We start from the raw sequence: 22,925 nt of genomic DNA on the forward strand, positions 1-22,925 counted from the left end.
TACTATACCTAAAATTTTCTATTAATACACTATATTTTAAAACACATTTAAAGACGAATTAACACCGATCCTTCTCAAACTTTTCCAGAAATAGAAGAGGAAGGAACACTTCCTAACTAATTTTATAAGCCCAGCATTACTCAGAAGCTGGAAAAAGACACTGCAAAAAAGAATGTAACAGACCAATATCCTTAATGAATATAGATACACACATCCTCAAAAAAAAAAAATAAAATAACAAACTGAACCCAACAGCATATTGACAAGATTATATATCATGACCAGGTGGAATTTATTCTAGGAAGCAAATTCAAGAAAAGAAAATCAATCAATGTAATACACCACATTAATAGAATTAATGAAAAAAAATCCACATGATCATCTCAATTGATGCAGAAATTTTTATGATAAAAACACTTAGAAAACTAGGAATAGAAGTGAATTTCCACAATATGATAAGAGACATTAATGAAAACCCCACAACTTATATTATATTCATTGGTAAAAGACTGCAATCTTCCCCGCTAAGATCAGGAACAAGACAAGGATGGCTGTTTTCATCATTGCTATGCAACATTGTACTGGAAGTTCTAGCCAGGGCAGTTACAAAACAGACAAAATAAAAGCAACCAAGTTGGAAAAAAAGAAGTAAAACTGTATTCACAGAAGGCATGATCCTGTATACTACAGCAAACCCTAAAGAATCCACAAAAAAAGCTACTAGAGCTATTAAATAAATTTAGCAAAGTGGAATGCTACAAAATCAACACACAATAATCAGTTGTGTTTCTACACTCTTACAAAGAACAATCTGAAGAGGAAATTAAAAAGCAATTTCATTTACAATAGCATACAGTAGAATAAAATATCTAGGAATAAATTTACCTACAAGATGAAATATTTGTACACCAAAAACTATAAAACATTGCTGAAACGAATTAGGAAAGACCTAAAATTAATTTAAAGATATCCTGTAGTTCATGGGTAGGAAGACTTAATACCGTTTAGATAGCAAAACTACCTAAGATGGCAATCTACAGATTTAACATAATCCTTATCAAAGTTCCGACAGCCATTTTTTTCAGAAATGGAAAAGCTGACCCTTAAACCCTTACAAACCAAGTATACATAAACTGATAAAGTTAAACAAAATCTACATTCAATGTAATATTATTCAGCTATATAAATTAATGAAATTCTGGTACATGTTACAACATAGATAAACCTTAAAAATTTTATGCCAAATGAAATAAGGCATACACAAAAGAGTAAATATTGTATGATTTTACTGATATAAAATATGTAGAATAAACAAAATTCATAGAGACAGAAAGTAGATTAGAGTTTACCTGGGGCTGGTGGGAGGGGGGAATGGATACAGAGTTTATGTTTGGAATGATGAAAAAGTTTGGAATTAGTGGCTATCATTATACAACAGTGTGATTGTAATTAATGTTCCTGAATTGTTCACTTAAAATGGGTTAAAATGGAAACTTTTATGCTATGTTTATATATACATATATATATATACGCACACACACTAAATAAAAAATGTAAATAAATAAACAAGACTGGGTTTAGACTCTTACTACTCTTTGTCACAATTTTGATATTAGACAGGTCACTTAACCTCTCTTATCTATTCATTTAAAAATTGAATACAAGATATGCTTATATGCTATTATAAGACATGAAGTGAGTAACTTACATTGCATATGCAAGGTGCCTCGCAGAGTACCATATCATACGGATGTTCCATATATATTCATTTTCCTTCTGTTCTTTCCTTACTTTCCTACTTTTATCTTTTTGCACCAATTGGTTAATTTGTTTTTACGTAATGACTCAGACTTCCAGTAATTTTTTTGAAATAAACGTTTTGTTGTTTTATAATAGTTTTAGATTTTTTTAAAAAGATGTGAAAAGTTCCCATGTAACCCACATCCAGTTTCTGCAAATATTAACATCTTACATTATTACATTTGCCACAATTAATAAACTAACATTAGTTCGTTATTATTAACTAAAGTCTATACTTCATTTAGCTTGACTTAGCTTTTAACTAATGTCCTTTTTCTGTTCCAGGATCCCATTCAGTATTCCACATTACATCATTTATTTATCACATCTTCTTGGATTCCTATTAGCTGTAACAGTTTCTTAGGTGCCTCTTCTTCTTGAGGACATTGATAGTTTTAAGGAGTAATGGTCAGGTATTTTGTAAGACAGTCCTTTATTGGAATTTGTCTGTGTTTTTTTTTTTCTTTTTTTTGTGATCACATTCAAGTTTAGGTTTGGGGGAGGAAAACCACAGAGATAAAGTGCTATTTTCATCACATCATATCAGTAGTGCATACTATCAATATGACTCATTACAGTCGATATTAACCTTGATCATCTTGCTGAGGTAATGTTTGTCAGATTTATCTACTGTAAAGTTATTCCTATCTGCAGTTTTCATACTGTACTCTTTAGAAGGAAGTCATTATGTGTAGCCTACGCTTCTGGAGTTGAGAGTTATGCTTCACCTCCTGGAGGATAGAGTATCTACATAAATTATATGAATTCTTCTGCATGGGAGATTTGTTATTTTCCCTCATTTATTTATTTATTCAGTCATTTATTTATATCAGCATGGATTCAAGAATATTTATTTTACACTGTGAATGATAGTCTAAGACTACCTTATTTTTTTAATTGCTCAAATTTAATTTTCCATTGAGAGCTCTTTCAGTTGGCTCTTGTCTCCCTTTAGAATACTTCCATAATTGTGTTTGTTTGAACACTTTCTTACTCTCTGGTGTTACAAGATGCTCCAGGCTCATCTTGTATATTACCTGTTCCAGCCCTATAATTAGCTAATTCTCCACAGTGCACTGGTTCCTTTTTCTGGAGAATGGTGTTAGAAACCAAGATCTGGACACTAGTTATGCTCATTGCTACTAAGGTGTCACTTCTTCTGGGCTCTCAGCTGACAGAGTGAGAACATATATGTATATATAATGAATAACCTGTGTGTATACATGTATCTATACATAAATATTTCTATATATGTATCAATTTGTTCCAATATTAAACTAAACATAAGTTTATATTAATGTTACCAACTCTATTCCATTACCATAAGGATTATTTTAGCCATTTCCCCAGGCTTAGCTGTAATTTTCTACTCCAACAGCATGAAAACAGGCTCACACCATCTGCCGTCCATTACATAATATCTCATTTCCAGTATAAAGGTATAGTGGTCTTAGAATTGTTAACCTGTACCTCTGTAGGAAACAACTGTATCAACCAGAGCAGTGTTTATGTATAGTTACTTTTGTCTTTAATATTATTTAGTATTTCACTCTTTTCCTAAGATACTTAGGTTACCATCTTTACCCATCACCTTTCTAGTGATGTTGCTTCATACATTTGTAATGCAATACAGTTAGATTTATTTGTCACAGTCTTTAGTCCATCCTTGAATTTCTCAGACTTCTAAATTATTGTTCATAACTTATATACATTAAGTTTCACTCTTTGTGTTGTAAAATTCTATAAATTTGGAAAAATACCTAGTGTCATGTATACATCATGACAATGTCATAAAGAATAATTTCACTATCTCAAAAATTTCTATGCTTCACCTATTTAAACCTCCATTGCCAAGTGTGTGTCAAATGCCAATCTGTGTAACCCTCTTTGGAATTTTGGCATTTATAGAATGTCATATAAATAGAATCATACATTTTGTAGACTTTTACATTGATATTTAGCAATATACATGAAAAATTCATCCATATATTTGCATAACTTAATGGTGTATTCCTTTTTGTCACTGAATAGTATTACCTTGTACAGATATACCAGTTTGGTTCTCTATTCAACTATTGAATATCTTAATTGCTTCCAGTTTTTGGCTGTTATAAATAATGCTGTTATAAAAATTTGCATGAAGTTTTTATGTGGATATATGTTTTCAAATTATTTGAGTGTACACCTAGGACTGTGCTTGCTGGTTCATATGGTAAAACTATGTTTAGTTTTGTAAGAAACTGCCGAAGTTTCTTCCAATGTGGCTGTATCATTTTGCACATTCACCAGCAATTAGTGATGGTTACCCTTGCCCCTCATTTTTGACAGCAATTATTATAATTGAGATTGCACTGAATCTATAGATTAAGTTGGGAAGAATTGACATCTTAATAATATTGAGTCTTCCCATCTACGAGAACAAAATCTTTCAATTTCTTTAAACATCCATTTTTTTTTAAACAATTCTCCTTTATTTTATTTTATTTTTTTGTGAGGAAGATCAGCCCTGAGCTACCATCCATGCTAATCCTCCTTTTTGCTGAGGAAGACTGGCCCTGAGCTAACATCTATTGCCAATCTTCCTTGTTTGTTTTTTTCCCCCAAATCCCCAGTAGACAGTTGTATGTCATAGTTGCACATCCTTCTAGTTGCTGTATGTGGGACGCGACCTCAGCATGGCGAGAGAAGCAGTGTGTCAGTGTGCGCCCAGGATCCAAACCCGGGCCGCCAGTAGCAGAGTGCGTGCAGTTGACTGCTAAGCCATGGGGCCGGCCCCTTTCAATTTCTTTAAGTCTTTGATCTTCCATCAGTGTTCTGTAGTTTTTGGCATGCAGATTCTATATATATTTAGAAAGATTTATCTCCATGTACTTCAATTTTTGGTAGTATTATAAATAGTATTTTTTTAATTCTAATTCAAAATATTCATTACTAGTGTATAGGAAAGCAATTGGATTTTGTAAAATAACCTTGAATACTGTGACCATGCTATACTCTCTTATTAGAATATTTTTGCAGATTTTCTTTTGGATAGTCATGCTATATCCAAATAAAGACTGCAAGTAGATCTTGATACTTTAAACTTTAAATTATTGATATTTTCACATTTTTATTTTATTTGAGATGTAGTAGTATTAATAGTATCAGTATCAGTAATAATAATAATATTTAGAACATATAACATTTATGTGCCACGCATTATTCTAAAACACTCTTCATATATTACTTTTTCATGTAATTTCTTTTAAGTTCTCTCCAGTTTTTTATTGTGATTCTATATTCAAATATCAAGCTAGAAGAAGACAATATACATGTTACCATTTGCAAGTGAAAAATTATTTGCATTTGCACAACACTGATTCTGAGGAAAGTCCATTTATTAAACCTCTACAACACTTCAATTCTCAGACAAGTTTCCTAATATTAATGCATTTTTATTAATATATATATTTTTATTCAATAGCCATTTTTCATGCCTACTATGTTTGAGGCTTATTAAAATATATATTATTTTCAGTCTGTTTACAAACATGCATGGGTTGTCAGCTATAAACATGAACATTCTTAACGTTTTTATTCTAGCCTGGTTTAGTCAAGGTACTTTGACTTTTTCTTAAACAAATGTTTTGAAACTTTAGAAATTTTAAAACCTCTGTTCTTTACAACTAAGCTAAAATTTATCTATAATTCTCTGAATGAAAAAAACACAAGGGGCATGCTCTTAAAAGAATTAAGAACACTTACTGATTATTTTGTGTATTATGTGCTGATGAATCTACAAGTGATGTGTGGGAAATGCCATTTAAAGCAATGATATTAAAGAAAGTTGTTAATTAAGAGTATAAGTTTGGACCCAAAAATCTCTTTTTCCAAAATATGCTTGAAAAGTTATGACTAAAGAATCCCATGTCTAGGTTTTTCTTTAGCATGTAAATTGTCTTCCTGAGTAGATTTCCAGGTTTAAAGAAAACGTGGCATTTCATTTTGTAGTTGCTAATACCATGCTCATTAAAAACAGGGACTCCATAAATGTTGAGTATGTGGCTCTCGGGGAAAGACACAAGAAAGTCACTGGCAACTATTTGTAACTGGTATGAATCTCATTCCACTAACTCAGATATACAAGGAGCATAGCTTTCTTTCTTTATTTAATTCAACTTTATTTGTATTTTCAGCTTTTATTCATTTTTGGGAGATAGACACACATGTAGCCCAAATACACCTGCATCATAGAATTCATTCTGCATCCAGTAAGTCCACTTCTCCTTCTTCCTGGGGTGAAGAGAGTGCTTTTCCCTTTGGTTAGAAGAGGGCAGATAATGTATGATAATTGGCCTGTAACCTTGGTAATGGGGAGTCTGGCGATACTGGTGATGCATCATGGGGAACTTTTCCAGCTTGGCAGAATTGGCTCCAGTTGGCTATAACTTCTCTGACTTGTTGTCCTTCACTTCAGGTATTTCTGAATGGAGTCCATATTTTTTTACTAGTGCTTTTAGAATTTTTTTGTAAGTCCTTTTTCTCCAAGTCCAGTGACTAAAGTTTTGACAATCTTTATTTTTCTTCTGGCGCTGGTCATGGCTAAGGTGTGACTCAAAAGCCGTGGTGGGCTGCTTGAATTTATCATCCATGTCTGCCTCCTCCACTGCAGGGAGAGAGCCCAATGACTTTCTATCCAAATTTGAAGTTTTTAGTTTCCCTTGTCGAGCTTTAAGGTGGTTAGAAATCTTCTCTTTAAGCCTGGACAAGTCCCCTGCCCCCTTTCCCATGTCTATATTCTCTGGACTTTGCTTGTTTGGTTTGGTTTTCTATGAGACTTTGTACTTGGGCTTTTTGAGGTGGTTGTCTGAAGCTACCTCCAAGGAGGGAAAAATTTCTTGATGCTGCTGCCCTCTCTTTCCTTCTCTTTCTTGACACCCACAGAGGTTGGTTTCTCCCTTAGTCTATCCCCAGAGAGTGGCTTCAGTTTTTGTATTCGGGGACGGCCTTGTGTGATTGCTTGCTCATCAAAGCAGAGGACCTCTCACCGCCCTTGGCATCCATGGGAGTTTTGTTTTGTTTTTGGTGAGGAAGATTCTCCCTAAGCTAACATCTTTGCCCATCTTCCTCTATTTTGTATGTGGGACGCCGCCACAGCATGGCTTGATGCATGGTGCGTATGTCTGGGCCCAGGGTCCAAACCTGTGAAACCTGGGCCACCAAAAGAGCAGGCGAACTTAACCACTATGCCACCAGCCGGCCCACGGGAGCTATTCTTTGTAGGAAGACTTGTGCTCCTTGCTTTGGCTCACAACCACTTTCCTCTGGGGTTCACTCAGGTATGTTTTTTGACTGAGCACCACTCTGTCCTGAGAGGCATTAGTGGGGCCAGGCTTCTGATGGGGAATGATGGGCTCCTGGTCCTCCACCAGGGAATCTGTAATGGTCGACGAACATCTGTTGAGAACTGGTAGATAATGGAAGTGTCTGAATGTGGCCTTAACCAGAAGATTCCTGGTCTGAAGACGAAGAGTAAGAATAAGCTGGTGAAACCCTGTGGCACCTCTTTTCCTCCTCTCTCCTCTGGCCCCATCTGGGCTTCGTACCTGGGGACGCACATGATAGGAGCATGTAATAGGAATACCAGAAGAAGAAGAAAAGAAAGAAACAGAAGAAATATCTGAGCAAGAGTGACCAAGTATTTTCCCAATTCAATGTCAGAAAGCAAACCAAAGGTCCAGGAAGCTCCGTGAGCACCAAGCAGTATAAACTCTTCATTTCTGTTGCAGTGTTTTTGAACTCTAGCATCAATTTTTGGTTCTTTCTTAGAATGTCCATTTCTCTTACATTATCCACATGTTCTTGGATGTTGTCTACTTTTTACATTAGCAATGTGCTCTCAGCATGTTGATCATAGCTTTTCAAAATCCCTGGTCTGATAATTTCAGCATCCGTGCCATATCTGAGTCTGTTCTGATGCTTGCTCTGTCTCTTTAAATTGTGTATTTTTATTTCAATGTGCCTTCTAACCTTTTGTTGAAAGCTTGACATGATGTACTGAGTCAAAGGAACTCTGGTAAATAGGCCTTTAGTGACATGGTGGTAAGGTTTGGGGAGAGGGGAAGTGTTCTATAGTCCTGTGATTCGGTCTCAGTCTTTTAGTGAGCCTGTGCCCCTCAGCTGTGAACTCCACAAGTGCCTCTCAGTCCCTCCTGCTCCCACTTTGGTGGGACAGGATGACTGGAGGGAGCTGGAGTATTTCTTTTTCCCTATGTGAAAGGCTAGAGTGGGCTAGACTAGGGTATTTCCCTTCCCCCAGGTCAGTTAGGCTCTGAAAAAAACCCAATAGATTAGGCACTGGTAAAACAGTTTTCATTGAGGGCAGACCTTGTTAAGAAGAACAGACTGCTCCAGCATATTTCAAAATGGCCACTTTTCCTTTCTCCTTCCAGAAGCATGAGGGGATTTTTCTCTGATATTCACTGTGAGAACCTTGTAGAACTCTAGGAAGTAAAAGTGTGGCCAGCCCTGAAGATTTTAACTCACAGACTTGTCCACACAAAGCCTCCAGAAAATTGCAGTTTAGGTTTTCCTACTCTAGCACCACCTCAGTAGCTGACATCTTCAGCTTATATTCTCAAGAGACCTAGTTGTGTTTTGTTCCTTTGAGAGCATAAGGATAAGCATAATATGCTCCTATTTCTATCTGAGTTAAGTTTAAGTCAGTTTATTTCATGTGTGGGTAACCTTGACAAAAACAGCAGGACACTGTCTTGATGACTCAGGAAGAAATGATATGTTGGCACTGAGGCTGAAAGGTCCATGGCGTGCTGGATACAAAATACAGAATGATCAGGATGTGTGTGTGTGTGTGTGGTGTGTGTGTTTGTGTGGTGGGCAGTAGGAATAAGTGTTCTGGAGGGGAGGAGGAGAACATTGAAGTTGTTAACCAGGCAGGATTCTGGAAAGCTAGGCTAGAGCCGGAATGCAAAGGAATTTGGACCTGTAAAACAATGGGAAGCTGCCAAAGTTTAGCCGGCCTGTTTACTACCTCACATAAGCACCAGAAAGTGTTTACAAATTCATATCTCCCAACTTTCAAACAAGATTCTTTCTACTATTCTATATTGCCTCAAAAAATGTTGAATTTAGCTTTTATCCCATTTTTAACGGCAAGAGAATCCCCTAACAAAGCTGCCAATTTTTCTAAATAAGTGATATTTTCAAATTCAGTCAGTATGTTTGGTTGTATCCAGTTATATGGGAGCCCAATGTGCCCAGTCTTCTGGTCTACCATCAACGAGCTGGGATTCAGAAAGTTGTGAGACACCAAATAGATACAGGCAAAAACCTGACTTGCAAATAGGATTGGGTCATGTTTGTGGCAATTAGTAGAGTTGATGCACCAGGTATGGCAGATAGAGGAAGCTGGAATGAAATCTTGGAATGAATAGGATTTAAAGTAAAAGAACTATGTCCAGGGTTCAAATCCCAGCTCCACCACTTATCAGTTAGTTCCAAACAACAACAAAACAAAAACAAATAATCTGCTTCTCGGAGTCTATTTGATGTGGATAAAAAAATAATATTTACCTTTACTTTACAGGGCCTTGCACCTATTATAAATAAGGCATATGTCAGAAGCAGATTCATTTCTTATAATTTCAAATCTGAATAAATAAAAATAGCATTTGCCTTTTAGCTGGCCATAGACTTTGAGTGCAAAAATGATTCCCAATAATCCAATTTTCCAGCAATATATTTCATGAACATAGTCTAGGCCGGGGATGGGGGCGGCTGCTTATTAAGTAGGTGGCACAGTTCTGGGCACCAACACAGTGCTCAGCAAGTATTTTTGGTTTAAAATAAATTGAACACGTATTAAATATCTAGAGACAGGGATGGTGGACTTTTGTAATTCAGCTCATGAGAGACAATGGGGTTGTTTATTACCTATGTGTGGACCAAGAGTGCCAGGCAGGAAAAAAAAAGAGTCCTTGTAAAGCTAATCTAACAAGCTAAAGCATATTCATTTATTAGAAGTCTTTGGTGTCATTCCTCCAGCAAGCTCCACATGCTGTGCATGGAATTTTTAAAGCATGGAATATTCAAAACTAGCACTGAAATAGTTGGGAAAAGAAAATTGGGAAGAGTAAAATCAGTGATGTTTAAGAAAAGTTGAGAAGAGCAGGCCACAGCAACTTTTAAAATTAACTTTATACTGTGAACTTTAGCACATACAGAAAATTGTATGAACATACATATAACCTAGCAAACTACTCTCAAGTTAATAGACACTTTCTATCAAGGGAAAGAGCGTTGGCAGCACTCCAGGGCCTCTGAATACGCCTTCTGGATCACACTTCTCCTCCCCTGGAGGTAGTTATATCCTAACTGAAATGAAAATCATTTATTTGCTTTGTTTTACAGGCATACCACCTTATGATGCATCCACAAGTGAAACTATTGAGTTTTGCATGTTCTTGAGTTTTATATAAATAGAGTCATGCTACATGTATATTTAACATATTTTATTCAACATTAACATGTTAAAATGTCACTATGGTCTCATGATGTATTTTCCCTTTAAAAAATAATATATATTTATTAGCTCTGTCCACTGACAATTCGTAAAAGTAATGACCAAGTCAGTAACAATGAGCATCCCTTGCACTTAGATAATATAATATTCTAACTAACGGAACAAAGACCTCTTAGAAAAATGGCCAATTCCAGGTCTGGAGAAAGAAATGTACTAGATGAGGCTGGAATGACTCGTTACATCTGAAAAGGAGGATCCTGTTAGGCACAATGGGAAGGGAAAGTATGTGCAGGGCATGGAGATGAAGAAGAGCTTGATATTTTAAATGAATTCAGCAATAGATAGATGATAGGTGCACTGATGGATGAATGGATGGATGGATGGAATAGAAGTGTTACCACACAAGGCAGGGGAGGGTCTTCTGCCCGCCGCAAGACATGCCAATAGTCAAGAGGCAAGGTGGTAGGAGAAAAAGAACTTTTTATCATAGCTTGCTAGGAAGAGGGAAGACGGCAGACTAATGTCCAAAAAAATCCCATCTTACAGAACAAAGACTATAGGCCAGTTATATAGGGGACTGGTCTCTGGGTTGGGGAAGCATCTGGTCTCAGGGTGGGGGCATCCATCTGATTTCCAGGGGGAGGCAGACATCTAGTCTCAGGGTGGAGACATCTATCTGTTCTTGGTTCTTGATAGTCTTTTGTTTTACTGGATATGCATCAGAGACCAGAGCAACACCCTGTAACCTGATCTTTTAGTTGTCCTTGCAGATGGCTATCAGCACAGACTCTCTGCCCAGGGGTTATCACATTCCTAAGGAACTCAAAGTAACAAAGTTATCGACTTATTGCAGCTGGGAGGAACCATAAATTCCACAGAGCACGTCTGAGTTAGTCAGAGGTCATTCTAAGTTACAGTATTGTTTCTTTTCTACAATATGGCTTCCCTTATGTCAACCTTGTGTTGAGCCAGTATCAGAAGTTTGGATGGATGAATAGTTAAATGAATAGATACTCAGTTAAAATGCATTGTAGTCTTCATTTGAACCTGTTTATCCTATAAAGATTTTAAGGTACAGTTGAGATTTTACCTACTCTATAGAGCATTTCCTGATTCTATGACATTTTGGTTGAGAGCTATCAATTCTATTCACATAATCAGAGCAACCGATCCAAGAAAAAGAAAAATCGTAAGAATTAAGAAATTACAACATAAAGCATGTCCCTAATATTTCCTAATGATTATTTTAGGAAGCTGGGGTCATTAGTTGTTTTGCTTCGCCTAACAAAATTAATTCTTTATGTCCAATGATGTAACTTCCCTGGTTAAAATCTTTCAATGGCTCTGCATCACCCACAGGCTATAATTCAAGCTCCCTTTACAGCTCTGATTCTCTGTCTTCTTCCTACCTCTGCTGTCTTAGCTTTCTTTTGCCTTACATTTTATTGGTCAGCAACTCCAAACTGCTTTATTAGTTTTCTGTGTATACTGTATAATTTCTTTTTGTGATGGCTTTGCTAAGAATCATATCCACTGCCCTCTGGCCCTGCCCTTTGCCCCAATTACTTAACTCCTAATGTTCCTTTAATATGCAAGACTGCCTCCTGTGGGAAACTTTGCCTGACCCTTCTGGTTATTGCACCTTGCCATCAGAGATGGTGTTTATATCTCCAGGGCCTAGCAAAGGGTCTAGAGTGAAGTATTCAGGAAATATTTGTTTCTCATGTTTTGTAATTAATGACAGTTTTTTTAATTTTGAAAATAGGAAGCCTTTTATGATTTGAATTAGTTGGTTGACTGTAAGGGATATTTGCTTAAAGTATTTATATACACATACAAACAATTATATGTGGATTCCACACATATAACTGTTTAACATGTAACTCAGGATTTTTCAAATGATTATATCTAGGAAGGCCCAGGATCTCAGATGAAAATAGCAGTCTTGTTTACAGGAGCAGAGCTGTAAACAAGCAATTGAATTAGGATTAAGCGACTGTTCTGCTAGGGTTTTCATACAGGAGCCTAGCGCCTAGGGTGAGTCTTTAGCCAGAAGAGGCACATTTATGTATAACCATTTAGATGATCACTCGAAGCCTTCACATAAAATAATTGTTTTGTGTAACATAAAGCAAAGTAATCAGCTTGAAAATTTGTCCGGAAATGGAGTAAATCAACCACATTTTTGGGCATCCTATAGCCATAGTTTGTAACGCTTTTTCCTTTATCCTTAATTTCATACGTTTTTAAGCCCAGTGAGAAATTTCAGTTGAACTACTTCTTTTTTCCTTTCTGGTAGAATTTATTATAATTGTTTTTATTGAAATTTGTTTTACCTCCTGAAGTGCTAAGATATTGGCTGTTTGTATCAATCAAAATTTTATTGCATTACCTTGTACCCTTTTAAAATAATTGATCAGACAATAAAAATAAAAATGGACATTAATTATGTTGAGGAAAGTTTTACTTCCTCTTCAACTTGATACATTTTTCTTCCCCAGATGCTTTGAAATTGCTAAGAATAATTTGATGATACCAATAATAAATTTGAGGAACTATGTTGAGTGGATATAAAATGACAAAGTTAACTGCATTTATGTTAAAGCGTTTTTCTGCTCATCAGAGTGAGATGAGAAAATTAATATGTAAACCATTAAGTTGTACCCAGATGCATTGTGTTCTGCAACTGAAATAGATATTCGGTGATGTTATCACCAACATTTTATTGCAATCTAAAGGAAAAAATGCTTTAGAAAAATTACTTGACTATATTCACAAGATGTTCATTAAAATATTATATATTTTGAAAGACATAACTCATGAATGATGTTGCCTTGTTTTTTATGTCCTTTTTTATATCTTTTACATATTTTTTACATTTTTTGTCGTTTCTTGACTGTTTTGTTAAAACATTTTCATTTACATTAGAACAGTGTATAAACTGATTTATCCGGAAAGTTTTGAGTATTGCCATAATTTTCTCTTTAATTCTTAGCTACCTTGAAAGTAAAATTATATTCTAGAACTAAATTTTATGATTTCTTTAAAAATGAAAAAAGAAAACCACAATTTCTTTGCTCTTGGGCGGGTTTTATATTGAAATCAGATAGATGGGAGTTCAACATAATTAAGGAAGTTATAGAACATTTCTGGGTTTAAAGTTTCCCATTTATAAAAATTAAAATATATTAACACCCATCTTAGAGTAGCATCCTTATCAGATTTAGTGGACTTTTCTGTCCTTCACCAGATTGTTAAGTAATATTTCTGGTAATGTTACAAAAAACAGTGGCTTTGGGATCCCATCCGTCTTAATTGCTGAAAACCAGTTTTCTACTGGATTTCACAAAACCATATATCTCTGGGTACATCCCAGAGATAGTCATAAATGAAATCTAGTTATTGTTCACACCCTGACCATCCGTCTGGCTCTGGGGACCGATCTCTTTCCTCTTGGCAGGCCTCAGTTTGCTTTTGTTGTGATCATCTCCAGGAGTTCCTTGACTGGACATTCCGTAGGATATTGTTTTTTGGCTATACTATTTCCAAGCTTGGATGGATATTGTCTGCCTAATTCCCAACGATATCAGCTGAGATCTTGGAGGACGTTTATGATAAAGACTCAGTGATAATGGAAAGTAAAACCTTCACAGTACTTTATAACTAGATTTGGTATCTCTCAGTACCCACAGGCCCAGGCATGACATCACATGTATAGTTGATTATACAGCAATCTCTTTTCAACTTTCAGGATTAAGATTTATGAAGCATCTACTATGAGCTAGTCACTGTCATGAGTGCTGGAGATACATGTATAAGCAAGCAGATAAAAATCCCTGCTCTCATGAAACTTACCTTCCAGTGGGGAAACAGACAAAAATGGTAGACATAATAAATAAACAAAAATTAGTTAAGTATAGGATCCGGCCCTGTGGCTTAGCGGTTAAGTACATGTGCTTCACTACTGGCGGCCCGGGGTTCGGATCTGGATCTGGGCGCGCACTGATGCACCGCTTCTCCAGCCATGCTGAGGTGGCGTCCCACATACAGCAGGATGTGCAACTATGACATACAACTATCTACTGGGGCTTTGGGGAGAAAAAGGGAAAAAAAAAAAGGAGGAGGCAATAGATGTTAGCTCAGGGCCAGTCTTCCTCAGCAAAAAGAGGAGCATTGGCATGGATGTTAGCTCAGGGCTGATCTTCCTCACACACACACACACACACACACAAATTATTTAGGTATAATGTGATAAGTATTATTAAAAAATAGATTGTGTTCAAGGAGTTTGGGAGTTTCTGGGTAGGGTGCTGTAATTTTAAATGGGATGCTCAGGGTTAGACTCATTGAAAAATGACATTTGAGTGAAGACTGGGACAGCTAAGATAATTAATTATATAGATACATTGGGACAATAGTGCTCCATGCCAAGGAAACAGGCAGGGCAAAGACTTTGAGGTGGGATCTTGCTGGCCTTTATGTTTCAATCGTGCTAAAATATACATTATATAAAATTCAACATTTTAAATACTTTTAAGTGTATAATTCAGTAGCATTAAGTACATTCACTTTGTTGTATTGTCATCACTACCATCCATCTCCAAAAGACTTTTCATCTTCTCAAACTGAAACTCAGTTTGCATTGAACAGTAACTCCCCATTTCTTCCTCCTCTCAGCCCCTGGCAACTACCATTCTACTTTCTCTATGAATTTGGCTACTCCAGGTATGTCATATAAGTGGAATCATACAGTCAATGTCCTTTTGTGACTGGCTTATTTCGTTAGCATGTCTTCCAGATTCATCCATGTTGTAGCACGTGTCAGAACTTCCTTCCTTTTTAAGACTGAATGTGTTCCATTATATGTATTTACCACATTTTGTTTAACCACTTACCCATTGGTGGACAATTGGGTTGCTTCCAACTTTTGGCCGTTATGAATAATGCTGCTATGAGCATGGGTGTACAGATATCTATTTGAGTCCCTGCTTTCAGTTCTTTTGGTAGAGGCCTGCAATTGAAATTGCTGGATCATATGGTAATTCTTTTATTAATTTTTTGAAGAACCATCATAGTGTTTCCCATAGCAGCTGCACTATTTTACATTCCTACTAGCAATGCACAAGGGTTCCAATTTGTACACATCCTTCCCAACACTTACTTTTGTTTTGTTTCTGTTTTAGATAATAGTCATCATAATGGGTATGAAATAGTGTCTTCTAATTGTTTTCATTTGTATTCCCTAATGATTGGTGATGTTGAACAACTTTTCATGTGTTCATTGGCCATTTGTATATCTTCTTTGGAGAAATATGTGTTCAAGTCCTTTGCCTATTTCTTAATTGAGTTGTTTGTTGTTTACTATTGAGTTATAGAAGTTCTTTATATATTCTGGACATTAACCCCTTATCAGATATATGATTTACAAATATTTTTTCCCATCTTATGGTTTCGTTTTTACTTTGTTAACAGTGTCTTATGATGCGCAAAAGTTTTTTAATTTTGATGTAATCCAATTTATCTCTTTTATATTTTTTGCCTGAGCTTTTGGTGTCATATCCAAGAAATACTAGCCAAATGAAATGTGAATCTTTTGCCCTATGTTTTCTTTTAAGTGTTTTATAGTTTTAGCTCTTATGTTTTGGTCTTTGATCCATTTGGAGTTAATTTTTGCAGATGGTGTAAGATAAGAGTCCAACTTCATTCTTTTGTGTGTGATAGCCAGTTTCCCAGCACCCTTTGTTGAAAAGACCATTCTTTCCCCTTTGAATGGTTTTGGCGCCATTATTGAAAATTGTTCGACCATATATGACAAGCTTCCATATTTTCAGTATTTTTGTTTTTTCAATATTTTGTTTTGGCTATTTGTGTACCCTTGATATTGCACATGAATTTTAGAACAAATTTTTCTATTTCTGCAGAAAATGCTGTTGGGATATTAATATGGATTGGATTAAATTTGTAGATCCCTTTGGGTAGTTTAGACATCTTAGTAATATAAAGACTTTCAATCTACGAACAAAGAATATCTTTCTATTTATTTGTATCTTCTTTAATTTCTTTTGGTAACCTTTTGTAGTTTTCCATATATAAGTTTTTACCTCCTTTCTTAAGTTTATTACTATTTTATTCTTTTTGATACTATTGTGAATCTAACTATTTTCATAATTTCCTTTTCAGTTTGCTTATTTTTAATATACAGAAACAACTGATTATATGCATTGATTTTGTATCCTGCAGTTTTGCCGAATTTATTAGCTCTAATAGTTTTTTTCTCTTTTAGTGGAATTTTTAGGATTCTCTACATATAAGAACTTGTTATCTACAGAGATAATTTTACTCGTCCTTTTCCAATTTGGATGACTTTTATTACTTTTTCTTGCCTAATTGCTCTGGTTAGGACTTTTAGTGTTATGCTGATTAGAAGTGATGAAAGTGGACATCTTTGCCTTGTTCTTGATGTTAAAGCAATAGCTTTCAGTCTTTCACCATTGTGTATAATGTTACTTGTGCATTTTCCTTATGTGGCCTTTATTATGTTGGGGTGGTTTTCTGTGGAGTATTTTTTATCCTGAAAGGCTGTTGAATCTGGTAAAATGCTGTTTCTTTATCAGTTGAAATGATCATGTGTTTTTTTTTTCTTTATTTTATTAATGTCGTGTTTTACATTGACTTTTATTGTTGAACCATTCTTGCCTTCTAGGAACGAATCTCACTTGGTCAGTTTGTGATCCTTTTAAAATGCTGTTAAATTCAGTTTGCTAGTATTTTGTTGTGGATTTTTGTTTCAATATTCATAAGGGATATTTGTCTGTAGTTTTCTTTTCCTGATATATCTTTGCCTAGTTTTGTTATCAGGATAATATTAACCTCACGGAATGTATTTGAAGGTATTGAGACAAATCACTCAAGCAGCCTGCACACAGGGTATAAAGTTGCAAATTCCACCTGTTCTGCTCTCTGTGATTCATGTATAGGGACTAGGGACCAGCCTACTGCTTCCCCTAAACTGTGCTGTGCCATGCCAGGGAGGAGGTGAGGTAAGAGTAAGTACAAACTCAACAAAATTTCCTACCATTTGAAAACTTTTTTTTGACTGGACATTCTCTTGGTTATTGTAATTCTTTGACTGATTTCCAAAGCTCCTTAATGTTATTTTAGTCAATGTCTAGTTGCTCATTTAAGGTTTCCATGAGGGAACAAGAGAATTTTTACATTCAACTTTTTGCTCATATCACTCCAGACCTGGCATTTTTTAACAAAATAAAGTGGAAAAGCATGGAAAAAGGAAAATGAACAAAAAGGAGAAAAATGAGATTTAAGTTTAGAGAGGTAATGGGGATCCAGACAATATAGGGCTTTTTAGACCATTATAAGAAGTGAGATTTTTTTACTTTGAGAGAAATGGGGAGCCACCATGGTATAGGAGCAGTACAATCAAATGAACTGACTTAAAATTAGCAGTAATAAGTTGACTAATTCGTGAATATAATAGACTGTAGGTGAGCAAAGTGGAAAGAATTAGGAAGCCATTGTAATAACCCATGAGATCAAGCCCAGGTGGTACCAATGAAAGTGTTGATAAGTGTTTATACTTTGGATATATTAAAGCCAAAAAGTCTTCCTGAAGATTGGATGTGTGATGTGAGCAAAAGGAAGGGATCCAGCATGACTCCAAGACTTTCAGCTTCAGCAACTGGAAGGATTAGTTGCCATTGATCCCAAGTAAGTTTGAGGGCAAGAAATATCTGGAATTGGATAAGTTATTTCCATTTTGTAGAGAATCAGCTAAGTCCCCTCAATGTGAATCCTTTTAAGAATACTTGCACTCTGGGAGTTCAACTATCTTTAAATTCATAAGAGAGGAATATTTTTCTCACTCCATTTAATCTATGACTATTTCTCATTTCTCATCTCCCATCCAAAGTTAAGTTTCATCTTAGGATATTTATGTTGGAAATATTATTTTCCTATAGGGAAAACTTCATCCACATGTCCTCCAACACTGACCCAATACAACAATAACATCAAAATACAGTCATACGTTCTTAAGGACGGGAATACATTCTGAGAAATGTATCATTAGGCAATTTTGTCATTGTGCAAACATCATAGAGTGTACTTACACAAACCTAGAAGATATAGGCTACAACACACCTAGGCTATATGGTACTAATCTTATGGAACCACTGTAGTATATGTGACCCACCATTGACCGAAATGTGGTATGCAGTGCATGCATGACTGTACATAGACCAACATCATTACTTTCCTAAATGATGCCATGTGTAGAACATTCAAATTCCAGTCCAGGTTGAATCGTAGCAAACTCCTTATAGCTCCTTGTCACAACTCCTTCTCTAGTAGGAAGAAAGAAGCATCGTTCATGGCCTTCTCCAGCCATTTCCATCTCAGCTTCTCATTTCCCAGGATTAACTGCTCAAACAAGAATACACAAATGTGTCAAGATCCTGCAGTGTGGATCAGAACTAACAACACGTATCAGACAAAAAAAAAAAAATCCCTACCAAGTAGACCAATACTTAGCTGTGACAGCTAAAACACATATAAAATCATGTACCTTGTCAGATCATATCTGACTTAATAATAAATACAGTTTTATTGCTTACTAGATAGAAACTGCTTATAGCTTTTATGTACTATTTTCCCCTCCACCATAATCTAGCAATATATATTTCAGTTAAAACTTAAAGTCTTAGTTTCAGGCTGATCACCTTTTATATGATTAGCAATGTTATTTGGAACATCCATAACATAATATTTTGGTAAATAAGAGGTACTTATTTGAATAATATAACGATAGATATTATAATTTAATTTTATATTTAATTAAGAGGTCTGTTTGTTTTTTGGCCTTTTTTTAATTTGAAGAAGCGAGAAATGACAGATATGCTTTAATCTTTAGTAGAAAATGAGGATTTCTATATGCTCTTGGGGATGGTTTACTCTGGGGAGCTCTTTCGAGGCTGTAGATGTCAAACAAAAGGGGTTTGGGGTCAGGATCCTGTAACAAGCTCTGGGAAATCAGGCTGCGGATCAGCCCCAAGTAGATGGGTTTAAACAGAGGAGAATATGACTAACAAAGTCAGAGCTAGAGGAAAAGTTTAGCCAATGGAGGAGCAATCATTTCTTGATCAGCTGAAAAAGCGTATGTAGTTAGAAAAGGATGACAAACCAAAAGGCATGTAAACACTGAGGAGTAAAGGGCAGGTCAGGCGTCAAACAGTCGCAAATTGGACAGGAGGGAGAGGAATGCAGGGCCCAAGTCAACAGAAACATGTGGTGGATTTCTGAACCAGAGTTCCCTTCTTGGTTTCCCATTTGAAGAGGACCTGATCCTACGACAGGTGGTCTTAGGAGCATGGCAGGAGACAGGGGAGAATTATGCAGTTCCCATGAAGTGGGAACGCCCTAGAAGTTGAGAAATTCCTGAGGCCACAAATATACACCTCAGTTTGATTGTCACTTACTCCCCTCAGGTCTCTATATTTCAATTCTTACCTCTTCTAGAATTTTATTTATTTATTTATTTGTTTATTTTGGTGAGGAAGATTGGCCCTGAGCTAACATCTGTTGCCAATCTTCCTCTTTTTGCTTCAGGAATCTTGTCCCTCAGCTAACATCTCTGCCAATCTTCCTCTACTTTGTATATGGACGCTGCCACAACATGGCTTGATGAGCGGTGTGTAGATCCGTGCTCAGGATCCAAATCCAGGAACCTGGGCTGCTGAAGCAGAGCGCACGAACTTAACTAGTATGCCACCAGGCCGGCCCCTAGAATTATTTTTAACATTGGTGTTCTACTGTTAAAGTATATAAGATATTTTGTAAAGTCATTTGTAAGACAGCTCCTGACTAAAATAAAGCTTCAAATTTGGCAATATTACTATCATGTAGGAAGTGAATGGATAGAAAATATTGTAAACTATATATTTTTACTGTGTGTGTATTTAAATGCTTAGATTTAATCCCCAAATGGAGTAAAGTTATGTTCACTTTGATTTAGGTTTAATTAATGGTCTTCAGTCTTTCATTTAGAGAGGATTTTATTATTGATCTGACAAAGTATTTGTGCTATTTAAGTGTTTTGTGGGGGAAAACAAGACAATTTAGCAGGATATGTTGCAAACATCTCTAAGTTTGCTTGCCAAATTGCCTTACTCACAGCATAAAGGTTTGAAATATAAGCAACTCAAAAGCCTACGCTAAAAAAGATGACTGAAAAGTCTCACACATAATATGAATCACATGGGGGCAATCTGAGATTTTTTTTAACACTGTTTTCTTCTGAATTACATTATGTTTAAATATATTTATACACCTCTTAATCAGTGTTCCTTTTTCAATTTTTGATTCTAATTTCTGCAGTGGTTAGGCAGCGCCATGTCTTCTGCATGATTTTTATGTCATTTTTTTAAGTGTTTTGCATAAATACTTGTGATTTAAAAAAAAATAAAGACAGTATGATGTTAATGATGTAATTATATACTCACATTTACAATTCTCAATGTCTACAAGATAATGCTTTTTGGCAAATTTCTTCTGTAGCCTTAAGTGCATTTTGAAAGCTTTATATTTGCATGTAATGCAAACAATTTCATTTTTAAAGAATTTAGATGTTAGTTTTCAATGCTTTTTTATAAATGACTCCTTTTTTTCTAGTCTATTTAAAATGTTATTATTATTCCCAGACTTGAATTTCGGTGGGCATTAATTTTGTTCTTTCCTAATCATAGCCATGGTGATAATAGTTGTCAAGCATTTAACACTTTGTAGTATATAAAAATGTTTTCATATTACCTATCAACTTCTTTTATTCATACCAGGTGACAGCCAACAAAGATTGTGGCATGTTGTATGTATATCATTGACTGATATAGAAGGCGCTCACCTGCCTTCTTTTACTTTATATATATATATGATATTTATATATATAAATCTCTAATATATAATATATATAAATATATAAATACGTACACACACGCACACTCATTCACACAATTCATATTTTGATATCTTGTATAATGGCAGTACAATTCCTTGTTTGATCTTGTTCCAAGTGTGTACCTTCAAGTCTTTGTCTAGACCAAACTTGGATTAAATAAGAAATTTCTAGGTATTATCCAGCTCTATTCTTCTGCCACCAGGAAACAATGATCAAAAACTCCCTTCACATCTTTCAAATTCAAATAGCTTATGATTCATTATTTTCTTTGCACTCATTTTTCTTTTAGTCAGATGTTGGACAACTTAGTTTCTTAGCGTAGGTGGAAGCATGTTTATCAATGAATAAAAGTCCATTAGCAACCTTATCTGGAGTGTTAATAGTTTGTTGGCGTTTCTTTTGTCTTTTGTAGCTAACTTGTTTTTCCTAATTAAATTTCAGAATTTGAGCCAGATCTTTTAAACTCTACAATAGTTATTTGATATGTGTATCACTCAGAATTCTGTTTCAAGCTTAGCCCCACCTTCTCTGTGTTGACTTTACTCTTAGATAAATTATTGCTGTCTGACAAGACAATGGACATGAGTTCCATACCGGATAGCTTCTCATCTTCAAGGTCCACAAAAACAATGCAAGCTTACACCACCTAGAAAAGTCAAATAAAATGGCCATCCTTGACTCCCATTGGTCTAAAATGGGGCATGTGACCATTCTTAGCCAATTGTAATTGCCTGGAAGATGAGATTGGCTTAAGCCAATCAGGACCTACCCCTGCAGACTAGAGAAGGATCTGCCTACCGCAACTCCGGTTTGAGAGAAAGAGCGTTGGCACACTGTTTTGCTAGGTTGAAAAAGTAACAAACGCTCCCTATAATCATACATTTTTTTTTTTCCTTTTAGACTAACATTTTGACATTGATGGATGAAACAAAGTACTAATTTTGTAGCACAAAGTTTCAAAGAGAAATCTATTGAAAGATTAAGTCATAGGAAATATATGACCTAATATGCAACTGTGCCCGAAATGGTTAACATTCATGCTTCCTCTTCTGTAGCACTGAGTTGCCCCTGAGAAGGAGATTCTCAGTTATGAGAAAAATTTCCCAACTCTCTCTTTGCATGTAGGTTTGGCCCTGTAACTAGATCTCACCTACGCAATGCAGCACAAGTTGTATATGCTATTGTAGCCTTGGGGTTTTTAAGAACTTTGTGCTGTCTCTACTCTCTCTTTTTCAACCTGCCATCTGGATGTGGAAAACTCTAAAGCACTAAAAGATTTTAAAGCCATAAAATGGAGGCAACCTGGGTCCCTGAATCACCATATGGTGGTAAGCCACCTCAACCAGAAACACCTGCAATGGACTATTACATAAGGGAGAAATAAACTTCTGAAAATTGGGGGTTTAATTATTGAGTAGCTGCTGGTACTCTAATTGATACAAAATCGAATGAAGATGGAATAATTTCTATACCAGCTATTTCTAAGTATCACTGTCTATTCTATTACTAACATATTACTGGGAGAATGAACAAGTAGATGGACTTTATTTCTTTTTATAATATTTTTTCTTTTTGAAATGGAAATGAATCCAATTTTCAAAACTAAGTCCCTGGAGAATAAAAATATAAGTTTTGTTT

At 35.6% G+C, this 22,925-nt stretch overlaps 1 pseudogene; it reads right to left on the bottom strand.

Moving 5' to 3' along the window:
* Nucleotides 1-5,971: 5,971 nt before the first annotated feature.
* LOC131411051 (elongin-A-like) lies at nt 5,972-13,833 on the bottom strand (annotated as a pseudogene).
* Between the last annotated feature and the right edge of the window lie 9,092 nt (nt 13,834-22,925).

The sequence above is a fragment of the Diceros bicornis genome, chromosome 10 (assembly GCF_020826845.1).
Source record: "Diceros bicornis minor isolate mBicDic1 chromosome 10, mDicBic1.mat.cur, whole genome shotgun sequence".
Classification (NCBI taxonomy): Eukaryota; Metazoa; Chordata; class Mammalia; order Perissodactyla; family Rhinocerotidae; genus Diceros; species Diceros bicornis.